The following is a 12,011-nucleotide window of genomic DNA, read 5'->3' on the forward strand; positions in this document are numbered from 1 at the left end:
GGTCTAAAAGTGCCACAAGACCGCCCCTGTTGTGCTGTTTTTACATTGCAAGGTTTTGGTAGTGGGGACTACAGAGGTGGCCTCTGTGAGAAGAATCCAGCAGCTGCCCCACGTTTGATAAGGGCCTTTTTCAGCCATCTACAAAGGGACCTGCTGCTGCATAGAGCCGAGCCAATAATCGATGTTGTTTGTGCCTCTCTGATCCTCCACCTTCACAACAAACACTATCACAGAGTCCTACATATAGGTAGGACGTCAGTCACTTCTACGTAGAAGATGCTGTGTAGGCACACATGGGATATGCTCTCTATAAATCCATGCTGACTACTCTCCATCACTTTTCCATACTTGAGAATACATTCAGGGAGGATTTCCTCAGAACCTTCCCAGAGGCTGATATCAGGCTGACCAGGCTGCAGTTTCCCAGAAATTCCTCCTTCAACTGTTCTTGAACAAAAGAGTGGGATGAGTCTCTTCCAGTTTTCAGGAACCTCTCCCAGTCACCATGACCTTTCAAAGATAACTGAAACTGCTATTGCAAACATATCACGTGGGACATTCAGCATTTTCAGGTGTAGCCCGTTGGGTCCCACGTACTCCTGCAAACCCAGCCACACAGACTCCCCAGAATCCTCATCAACAAGCTCCAATGGGACAGCCCACAAAACAGTCACCTTGGCAGATCAGGGGCTGCACTTGCCATCCCCCCACTCCTCAGAATGTAACCACGACCACTGGGGCCTCAGGTCCACAGCCACAAGCAGCATGCACACCACCAGCTCGCCTCTGAAACGTCCACAGTGTATGAGTCAACACTGAAAAACATACACAGAAATAGGATTCCCCCTTGACACTCACCTCAAAGAACACCCCAGTGCTTTGGGCCCAGACCTTCTGGACACTCCCACATGTCTGACCCTGCCCCTCACAAATCTCACAGCCTCTCCCAGGCCTCAACAGACAGCCCAAGGGATTCCCACCAAACTCCATTAGGCCAAAGCCCTTGCTGTCAAGGTGCTGGCCACAGAAAAGGGAGCTCAATGGAGGTGCCAATGCAACCCGTGAAGAAGCGTGGCAGGACTCCCAATGCAATTAGTCTTGTCAGCCCTCAGACAGACCCGCGACTCCAACACCCTGCTATGCAAACACCTCTTCTCTGCCTCTTTGGACTGCGGCCCCAGGGACAAGACAGGGGTCTTGCTCCCATACATTTGCTCCCACATACAGCCTCTACGTGCAAGATGGCCACCAACCACCAATGAAGCACACACAACGGGAAAGACAAGGGCTAAACGCAGGCTGGTGAGTTGGGATGAAGGCACAGAGGGACTGAATGTGATGCAAGTGGTAGCGAATCACTCCCAGCATACCTGAGAAACACTGGCCAACCTACTGTGGATGCCAACAAGGAGGGCTTCCTCCTCACAACAAAGCCAACGACCACACCTCACGAGTGCCAAACTATGACTTCATGGACAACAACGCACCTCTCCCATGTCTTGAATGCAACATCTATCCACCCCTACATGAACCTTCAAAAGCTATCCTTCGGTTTTTAATACTCTCACTTGAAATGTTCCGCCCCTTCCAATATCCTCAACAGGAAGAAATGGAGGCAGAACATTGTGGGGAGATCACACCCCACCTCATTACTTGAGGGGTTGTGGCATGTAAGAGCGGCTCACGCCAAATACTGTCATGCGCAAAGGCTCTCTCGCCTCGTGGATACTCGGGGATCTGCATAAAAGCCGGCCCTGCGCCTCTCACCCTCACACACTCCTGCCGAAGCCTTCTGCCCTGCACCCAACAAGGTGAGTCTGAACTCTGCTCCGCTCCTTCACCCACAACACCTTGCCCATCTCTCCACAAAACTTCTGTCCCCAGCCTCAACAGCCCTTCCACCTCCCAACCACCAGGCTCTCCATAGCCCCACTCTGGGCCTTTCCACTCCTTTGGCCTACCCCAGCACAGCTCTTCATGCCACCAACACCCTCCGCCTTACTAACACCCTCTCTTCCAGGGACCCTCCACACCACAGACATGTCCTGCTACGACATCTGCCGCCCCTGCGGACCCACCCCACTGGCTAACAGCTGCAACGAGCCCTGTGTCAGGCAGTGCGAGGCCTCCCACGTCGTCATCCAGCCTCCTACCGTGCTGGTCACCCTGCCAGGACCCATCCTCAGCTCCTTCCCCCAGAACACCGCCGTTGGATCCTCCGCATCAGCTGCTGTGGGCAGCAACCTCAGTTCCCAGGGAGTGCCCATCTCCTCTGGTGGCTTTGGAGGCTTTGGCCTTGGAGGCCTGGGCTGCATCTCTGGTGGAAGAGCCTGCTACCCCTGCTAAGGGTCCCATGCCAATATCCCTGACAGTAGCCTCCAACACCATGCCAGCCAGCTCTCGGTCTGAGGACCCAATTCCGTGCTGTCCATGGCGTACGAGCTGACAAGCCACAGCTCGTCATTCCATGGCACAGCAAAGCAAGCAAGCAAGGAAGGGGACAGCCCTTGCTGTCAGGAAACATGGCCAACATACCTCCTTCTTTCTTCCTCTTTTTCCTTTCCATAGCACCACCACCTACGGCCACTACCTATGGCTGCAATGCCTTGCTCACTAGCACAATCCCTCCGGAAACCTTCAGGGGCTGCTCCCACCATGGGGTAGGGATTCCTGAGGACTCTGGGAAAATCTGCTGTATGCAAGGACATAGGTTAGTGGTCACCCTCCAGCCACTTCAGAATGTGCATCTCCCACATGACTTTCCCTCTGTTTCATGTTTTCCTCAATAAAATGAATCTGCATCCCAAATCCTGAGATGCCTCTTTATTATTTCTTCTCCCAACGCTTTTCCAAATTCACGCGACAAAAAGAACAAAAACAAGGGCTCAAGTGGCCATCAGGCCCCAAGCCTCTTGGTGTTCAAGAAGTATTTGGACAATGCTCTTACATATCTCCTAGGCACTAAAATGGAAAGACATGATGGGCCACTCAGCAGATAAGGAATTGACTGCACGGTCACATTCCAAGAGTTGCACTCAACAGCTCCGTTCCCAGGTGGGGACCAGGGAGGATTGGTGTCCTTCTGGGGTCTCTATAGAGGCTAGTATTATTTCACTGAGCTGTCCCTCACACGGACAGCACACATATGTTGCAAGACTCTGGTGGATGTGGATGCATCTTTGTGCCGTCGCTGACCCACAAGCTCTCAAGCATGCCGGCCTGACGTGCTTCCTCTTCCCTTCTTCTTCCCACTTCCCTCAGCACAAAGGCAAAGCTCTAGAGGTCATCAGGATAGGTTGAAAAGGGCCACAACACTTTAAAACACATCACGCAAGTCCTACAAGTGACCAAACACAAGCTTCATCATTCTAAAGCCCTTCTGCCCATGCCTTCTGAAACAATTTCCCCTCATTAGCACACCCTACAGCTGCTTTCTTTTGCACCAAGATTGTACACAGTGACCGATCACAAAGTGACCAGCCTGCAGTTCCCCACACCTTTCTTCTGCATCTGTTGAACATCACAGTGGGATGAACCTCTTCCAGTCTTCAGGAACCTCATCACAGTCTACAACTTCCTCGTAAGGAGTTGTCAAGAGGCAGGAGACCTTTTCTCCATTAACACTAGTGACAGGACCCGTGGGAACGGGGTTAAGCTGAGGCAGGGGAAATTTAGGCTGGACATCAGGAGGGGGTTCTTCACAGAGAGGGTGGTTGCACACTGGAACAGGCTCCCCAGGGAAGTGGTCACTGCACCGATCCTGTCTGAATTTAAGAAGAGATTGGACTGTGAACTTAGGCACATGGTCTGAACTTTTGGGTAGACCTGTGCGGTGTCAAGAGTTGGACTTGATGATCCTTAAGGGTCCCTTCCAACTCAGGATATTCTATGATTCTATGATAACCCAGTTGCCATCAACTTTCAAAGAAAGATGAAAGTAGCCTTCTGAACATATCTGCCAGAACTCTCAGCATTTCTAGGTGCAACCTGACAGGTCCTGTGCACTTCAGTACATCCAGTGGCACAGCTTCTCCATCTTCCTTGGCAACGTGCACTACTCCCCTGAGAGACAGCCCACGAAACACTCACCTTGGTTAACCAGAGGAAGGCCTTGATGTTCATTCACCCTTTGCAGGTTTTGCTCGCATGCCTCCAGTTTCTCACTGAAAAGTCCAAATCATCTTCCAGAAAATTACACACTGGGCAGAGAAATTGGTTTCCCCCTTGACATAAATCCCAAACATCATCCCCAGTTATATGATGGCTACCAGCTGGCCCTTTCTCATAGTCCATCTTGTCCTCTGCCTTTCATGAACCTCAGGGCCGCTCACAGACCACACCACCCAGCCCAAGAAATCCCATCAAGCAGAGTGTCAAGCCTTGTCTTCTCTGGGGACTTCAGCTTTGGAGGAAAAGGGGAAACATGGAAAAGGCAGGAAACATTGCCAGGGTAGGATCTACTCATCTCTTGTTCCTTCTTTTCATAGCATCTTCTTCTATGCCCAATGCTCTCCACTCCAATGACTTGCCTACAGCCACAAAGCCCAGTGTGGCTGGGCCACACCACATGAATGCCACACAAAGACCTCACTCATGACACCGCACTTCAAGCAGCCTTTGGACACAACATACACCTGACCTCACATGCAACTTTCAGAGAAACGCTCCAGCCTCTAATTCTGTCACTTTGAAGGTGCCGCCAGGACCCAATACCATGTCTTCAACAGGAGGAAATGAGGTCAAGTTGTGGGAATGACACCATACCCCACCTCATTACTTGCCAGGCTTTGGCATGCAAGAGCAATTCACGCCAAATCTTGTCATGCGCAGAGGCTCTCTCACCCCGCGGGCACTCACGGACCAACATAAAAGCCGGCCGTGCACCTCGCTCCCTCACACACTCCACCAGACGCCTTCTCCCCTGTGACCAACAAGGTGAGCCTTAGCCCCGATCCCCTCCTTCTCTTGACCCATTGGAGTGACCTCTCCACACATCTTCTGTCCCCAGCCTCAGCAGCCCTTCCATCTCCCCACCACCATGCTCACTAAAAAAAACAGACCTTCCTGTTCTCTTTGCCTTCCCGATCACTGCTCCTCACACCCAAAACACCCTCCGCCTTCCCAACACCCTCTCTTCCAGGCACCCTCCACAACACAGACATGTCCTGCTACAACCTCTGCAACCCCTGCGGACCCACCCCGCTGGCTAACAGCTGCAACGAGCCCTGTGTCAGGCAGTGCGAGGACTCCCACGTCGTCATCCAGCCTCCTGCCGTGCTGGTCACCCTGCCAGGACCCATCCTCAGCTCCTTCCCCCAGAACACCGCCGTTGGATCCTCCGCATCAGCTGCCGTGGGAAGCAACCTCAGCACCCAGGGAGTGCCCGTCTCCTCCGGTGGCTTTGGAGGCTTTGGCCTTGGAGGCTTTGGCTTCGGAGGCCTGGGCTGCTTCTCTGGCAGAAGAGCCTGCTACCCCTGCTAAGGACCCACGCCAACACCCCTGACAGCAGCTAACAATGCCCTGCAACCAACTTCATGGACTGAGGATGCTCTGCTGCTTGTGCACCTTCCTTTTCATGAGTCTTCCTCAATAAAGTTCTAATGCATGCCAGCCTGACACTCTTCCTTTCTTCACACAACAATCTTCATCCAATGGAACCTGGACGGGCTGGAGAAGCAGGCCCATGTGAACCACATGAGGTTCAACAAGTCCAAGTGCAAGGTGCTGCACCTGGTTCGGGGCAATCCCAGACAGGAGTACAGGCTGGGAGAAGAACTCATTGAGAGCAGCCCCGCAGAGAAGGACTTGGGTTGTTCTGGTGGATGAAAGGCTCAACAGGATCCAGCAATGTAAGCCTGCAGCCCAGAAGGCCAACTGCATGCAGTGCTGCATCAACAGAGCAGTAACCAGCATAGTGAGGGAGTTGATTGTCCCCCTCTTTTCTGTCCTCATGAGGCTCCACTTTGACCAGCTCTCCTATGAAAGAAGGCTCAGAGATCTGGGGATGTTCAGCCTGGAGAAGTGAAGGCTCTGCGGAGGCTTCCTTGAGGTCTTTCAATAGTTAAAGGGGTCTTCACAAAGGATGGAGAATGTCTCTTTACTCGTGTAGATAATGATAGTTGAAGGGGTAATGGTCTTCAACTGAAAGAGGATAGTTTTAGCCTAGACATTAGGAGCAAATTCTTCAGTGTGAGGGTGGTAAGGCACTGGAACAGGTTGTCAAGACAAGACTTTGAATGCCCCGTCCCTGGAGGAGTTCAAGGCCAGCCTGGACTGGGCCTTGTCCAACATGATCTGTTGGGTGACATCTCTTCCTACGGCAGAAGGCTGGAGTCAGATGATCCTTAAAATTCCTTCCAAGGTGAGCCATTCAATGATGATTCCTTCTTGACCCTGTTTAAGTACATAGTTCTAGATCAGGTCGAAAAGTGCCACAAGACCTCCCCTGTTATGCTGTTTTTACATTGCAAGGTTTTGGTAGTGGGGACTACAGAGGTGGCCTCTGTGAGAAGAATCCAGCAGCTGCCCCACGTTTGATAAGGGCCTTTTTCAGCCATCTACAAAGGGACCTGATGCTGCATACTGCCGAGCCAATAATCAATGTTGTTTGTGCCTCTCTGATCCTCCACCTTCACAACAAACACTATCACAGAGTCCTACATATAGGTAGGCCATCAGTCACTTCTACGTAGAAGATGCTGTGTAGGCACACATGGGATATGCTCTCTAAAAATCCATGCTGACTACTCTCCATCACTTTTCCGTACTTGAGAATACATTCAGGGAGGATTTCCTCAGAACCTTCCCAGAGGCTGATATCAGGCTGACAAGGCTGCAGTTTCCCAGATATTCATTCCTTCATCTGTTCTTGAACAAAAGAGTGGGATGAGTCTCTTCCAGTTTTCAGGAACCTCTCCCAGTCACCATGACCTTTCAAAAATAACTGAAACTGCTATTGCAAACATATCACCTGGGACATTCAACATTTGCAGGTGTAGCACGAAGGGTCTCACGTACTCCTGCATAACCAGCCAAACAGACTCCCCAGCATCTTCGTCAACAAGCTGCAGTGGGAAATCCTTCAAAACAGTCACCTTGGCAGATCAGGGGCTGCACTTGCCATTCCCCACTCCTCAGAATGCAACCACGACCACTGGGGCCTCAGGTCCACAGCCACAGGCAGCATGCACACCTCCAGCTCCCCTCTGAAACGTCCACATTGTATGAGTCAACACTGAAAACCATGCACAGAAATAAGATTCCCCCTTGATACTCACCTCAAAGAACACCCCCGTGCTTTGGGCCCAGACCTTCTGGACACTCCCACATGTCTGACCCTGCCCCTCACAAATCTCACAGCCTCTCCCAGGCCTCAACAGACAGCCCAAGGGATTCCCACCAAACTCCATTAGGCCAAAGCCCTTGCTGTCAAGGTGCTGGCCACAGAAAAGGGAGCTCAATGGAGGTGCCAATGCAACCCGTGAAGAAGCGTGGCAGGACTCCCAATGCAATTAGTCTTGTCAGCACTGAGACAGACCCGCGACTCCAACACCCTGCTATGCAAACACCTCTTCTCTGCCTCTTTGGACTGCGGCCCCAGGGACAAGACAGGGGTCTTGCTCCCATACACTTGCTCCCACATACAGCCTCTACGTGCAAGATGGCCACCAACCACCAATGAAGCACACCCAACGGGAAAGACAAGGGCTAAACGCAGGCTGGTGAGTTGGGATGAAGGCACAGAGGGACTGAATGTGATGCAAGTGGTAGCGAATCACTCCCAGCATACCTGAGAAACACTGGCCAACCTACTGTGGATGCCAACAAGGAGGGCTTCCTCCTCACAACAAAGCCAACGACCACACCTCACGAGTGCCAAACTATGACTTCATGGACAACAACGCACCTCTCCCATGTCTTGAATGCAACATCTATCCACCCCTACATGAACCTTCAAAAGCTATCCTTCGGTCTTTAATACTCTCACTTGAAATGTTCCGCCCCTTCCAATATCCTCAACAGGAAGAAATGGAGGCAGAACATTGTGGGGAGATCACACCCCACCTCATTACTTGCCAGGCTTAGGCATGTAAGAGCAGCTCATACCAAATACTGTCATGCGCAAAGGCTCTCTCGCCTCGTGGATACTCAGGGACCAGCATAAAAGCCGGCCCTGCGCCTCTCACCCTCACACACTCCTGCCGAAGCCTTCTCCCCTGCACCCAACAAGGTGAGTCTGAACTCTGCTCCGCTCCTTCACCCACAACACCTTGCCCATCTCTCCACAAACCTTCTGTCCCCAGCCTCAACAGCCCTTCCACCTTCCAACCACCAGGCTCTCCATAGCCCCACTCTGGGCCTTTCCACTCCCTTGGCCCCCCCCAGCACAGCTCTTCATGCCACCAACACCCTCCGCCTTCACAACACCCTCTCTTCCAGGGACCCTCCACAACACAGACATGTCCTGCTACGACATCTGCCGCCCCTGCGGACCCACCCCGCTGGCTAACAGCTGCAACGAGCCCTGTGTCAGGCAGTGCGAGGACTCCCACGTCGTCATCCAGCCTCCTACCGTGCTGGTCACCCTGCCAGGACCCATCCTCAGCTCTTTCCCCCAGAACACCGCCGTTGGATCCTCCGCATCAGCTGCCGTGGGCAGCAACCTCAGCGCCCAGGGAGTGCCCATCTCCTCTGGTGGCTTTGGAGGCTTTGGCCTTGGAGGCTTGGGCTGCATCTCTGGCGGAAGAGCCTGCTACCCCTGCTAAGGTCCCATGCCAATATTTCTGACAGTAGCCTCCAACACCATGCCAGCCAGCTCTCGGTCTGAGGACCCAATTCCGTGCTGTCCATGGAATACGAGCTGACAAGCCACAGCTCGTCATTCCATGGCACAACAGAACAAGCAAGCAAGGTATTGGACAGCCCTTGCTGTCAGGAAACATGGCCAACATATCTCCTTCTTTCTTCCTCTTTCTTCTTTCCATAGCACCACCACCTACGGCCACTACCTACAGCTGCAATGCCTTGCTCACTAGCACAATCCCTCCGGAAACCTTCAGGGGCTGCTCCCACTATGGGGTAGGGAGACCTGAGGGCTCTGGGAAAATCTGCTCTACGCAAGGACATTGGCTGGTAGTCACCCTCCAGGCACCTCAGAATGTGCACCTTCCACTTGACGTACCCTCTGTTTCATGTTTTCCTCAATAAAATCAATCTGCATCCCATATCCTGAAAGCCTTGTCTTCCTTTCTTCTCCCAACGCTCTTCCAACTTCACCCGACAGAAAGAAAAAAAAAGCAGGGCTCAAGTGGCCATCAGGGCCCAAGCCTGGTGGTATACAAATAGCGTTTGGAAAACGCTCTTACATAGCTCCTTCTGACTGAAGTAGAAAGACATGATGGGCCACTCAGCAGGTCCTTAACTGACTACATGATCACATTCCAAGAGTTGCGCTCAAGAGCTTGGTGCCCAGCTGGAGACAAGGGAGGCATGGTGTCCCTTTAGGGTCTCTCTTAAGGCCTGTATTATTTAACACGTCTGTCACACAAACACCTCACATATGGTACAAGACTCCTCGTGGATTGTGGATGCGCCTTTGCATTGTCACTGACCCACTGGCTCATTAGCTCCACAACCACAGCTATTTCTTTCAAGGCATGAACCAGAGAAGCAAGGACGTGGGCTATTCCATGATGTTTGGAAACATGGCCCACTTACATTCTACCATTCTCCCACTTCTTTCCTTGGCTTGCACTGTCTCCTACATGCAGTACGCTCTGCTGCTATGATGTGCTCACAAGCCAAACACCACTGCCAAACACCACCAGGGATCTACTCCCTCTCCGCTGCTCCCATCACAGGGCAGGAAGTTCTCCGTGCTCCGGGAAAACCTTCTGCGCACAAGAGTGAGATTTTGGTCACCCTACCTGCATCCAAGACCCCCAGGGACTGTTCCACTTGATGCTCCTTCCTTTCCATGCACTTTCCTCAATAAAAGTCTCAAGCCTGCCAGCCTGACACAACTTCTCTTCCCTTCTTCCCACTTCCCTCACCACAAGGCCAAAGCTCAAGAGGTCATCGGGATAGATCAAAAAGGGCAAAAACACCTTAAAATATATCACCCAAGAACTTCAAGTGACCAAACACGGGCTTCATCATGCTAAGGCTCTTCTCCCCATGCCTTCTGAAACCATTTCCCCTCATTAGCACACACTACCACTGCTTTCTTCTCTACTATGATCCTACACTGTCACAACAAACACTATCTCAGAATGATATAGTCAGGAAGGACATCTTGACACCAGGTAGGGCAACAGCTGTGGTCAAGAACGGTCAGCAAGCTGTCCAGGATCATGTGCAGTGGCATGCTGCCTCTTTTCAGACCACCCCACTGTTTGTTTGTGTAACCTGTACTTGTCAGCTTCTCTGCAAGCGTGTCATGGGAGCAAGCATCAAAGTCTTTCCTAAAGGTAAGGTAAGCAACAGCTGTTGCTCTCCCCTTGTGCACCCAGCAGGTCACTTCAACGTAGACGACACTGAGAAGGCTCCAGTATGATCTGCTCTTCATAGATCCATGCTGACTACTCCCCATCTCTTTCTTGCCATTCATGTGCTTGTCGTGTGCTTTCCAGGAGGATTTCTTTCAGAACCTTCCCAGTGACGCATGACAGACCGAACAGCCTGCAGAGTTGTGGTGGTTTTAGCGTGCTGGGCAGCTAAACCCCACAACCGCTCTCTCACTCCCCCTCCTTTAGATGAGGAGGGGGAGAAGTAAAGCAAAGAACAACTCACGGGTTGAGATAAGGATAATTTAATTAAAGGGAAATAATTATAATAATTAAATAAAGACTACCATGAACTAAACAATCTAACTAAGGGGAAATAAAAAGGGAAAGGGGAAAAGGGAGGGGAAAAGGAAAAATAAAAAGAAGGGAGGAAAACAAACAAGCAAAATAAATGAAGGCTATATGGAAGTGCAGAGGAAAGAAATTACTCTCTACTTCCCACAAATGAGCGATGATTGACCACGTCCTTGAAGCAAGGCCTCAACGCACGCAGCCGGTGTTCGAGAGGAGGACCGACGTTTCCCAACGAAAGCCCACCCCTCCCCTCTTCTTCCTGTTTCCACCTTTTATTGCTGAGTGTGACATCACATGGTATGGAATATCCCTTTGATTGGTTTAGGTCAGCTGCCCTAGTGATGTTTCTCTCCTCACTTTTTGCCCACCCCCTCGGAGGGTTAGAGAAAGGCCCAATGCTGTGCCACTGCTGCTCAGCAGTAGACACAACACTGGTGTGATAACACTGCTGTTCCAGCTACAAGTACAGAGTACGGCACTGTATGGGCTGCTGCCGGGAAAGTTAACATTCCAGCCAGACCCAGTACAAGAGTCCCAGTCCTTCCTTCTCCTGCTTCTTGAACATAGGAGTGGGGTGAGTTTCATCGAGTTTCCAGGTCCTGTCCCAGTTGCCATAACCTTTCAAAGATAATTGAAAATGGCCTTGCACAGACATCAGCCAGAACCCTCACCTTCCTTGGGTGCAGCCCATCAGATCCTGATTACTTCTGCATATCCAGATGCACAACCTACCCATCTGCCTCTGCAAGAAGCTCTGCTCACCTGAGAGACAGCCTGCAAAACACTCAGCTCAGCTGCCCTCAGGCAGGCCTTGCCATCATTCCTCCCTTTGGAATGCAAACACCAGCGCAAGGTCTACTAATCTAGATGCCTCCAGCTCCCCTCTGAAATATCCAAATCCTCTTTCTGACCATCAAACATGGGGCAGAAAAATCGCTGTCACCTTGACACTCACCCTAAAGAAGACCCCCAACACCTGGGTCCCCAGCTAGCCCTTCCCCACAGTTCCACTCCCTCAGCCCCTCATGAGTCTCAAGATATCTTGCTTGCATCCCCAATCAACCCAAGGGGCCCCTATCAAGCAGTGTGTTGGGCCAAAGCCTAGCCTGGGAACATGCTGGCATCAGCAAAGGGAAGCGCTACGGAGTGGCC

The 12,011-nt window shown here is 51.7% G+C and overlaps 3 pseudogenes across 3 annotated transcripts; all 3 read left to right on the top strand.

Moving 5' to 3' along the window:
* Window positions 1-1,977: 1,977 nt before the first annotated feature.
* LOC311432479 (feather keratin 1 pseudogene) lies at window positions 1,978-2,346 on the top strand (annotated as a pseudogene). Its single transcript has one exon. The product of its transcript is annotated as a feather keratin 1 pseudogene (transcript).
* A 2,814-nt stretch (window positions 2,347-5,160) lies between these two features.
* On the top strand, window positions 5,161-5,481 carry LOC311431230 (feather keratin 1 pseudogene; annotated as a pseudogene). The gene has a single exon. The product of its transcript is annotated as a feather keratin 1 pseudogene (transcript).
* A 2,978-nt stretch (window positions 5,482-8,459) lies between these two features.
* On the top strand, window positions 8,460-8,765 carry LOC311431245 (feather keratin 1 pseudogene; annotated as a pseudogene). The gene has a single exon. The product of its transcript is annotated as a feather keratin 1 pseudogene (transcript).
* Window positions 8,766-12,011: the final 3,246 nt, after the last annotated feature.

The sequence above is a fragment of the Aythya ferina genome, assembly GCF_964211825.1.
Source record: "Aythya ferina genome assembly, chromosome: 2".
Taxonomy (NCBI): domain Eukaryota; kingdom Metazoa; phylum Chordata; class Aves; order Anseriformes; family Anatidae; genus Aythya; species Aythya ferina.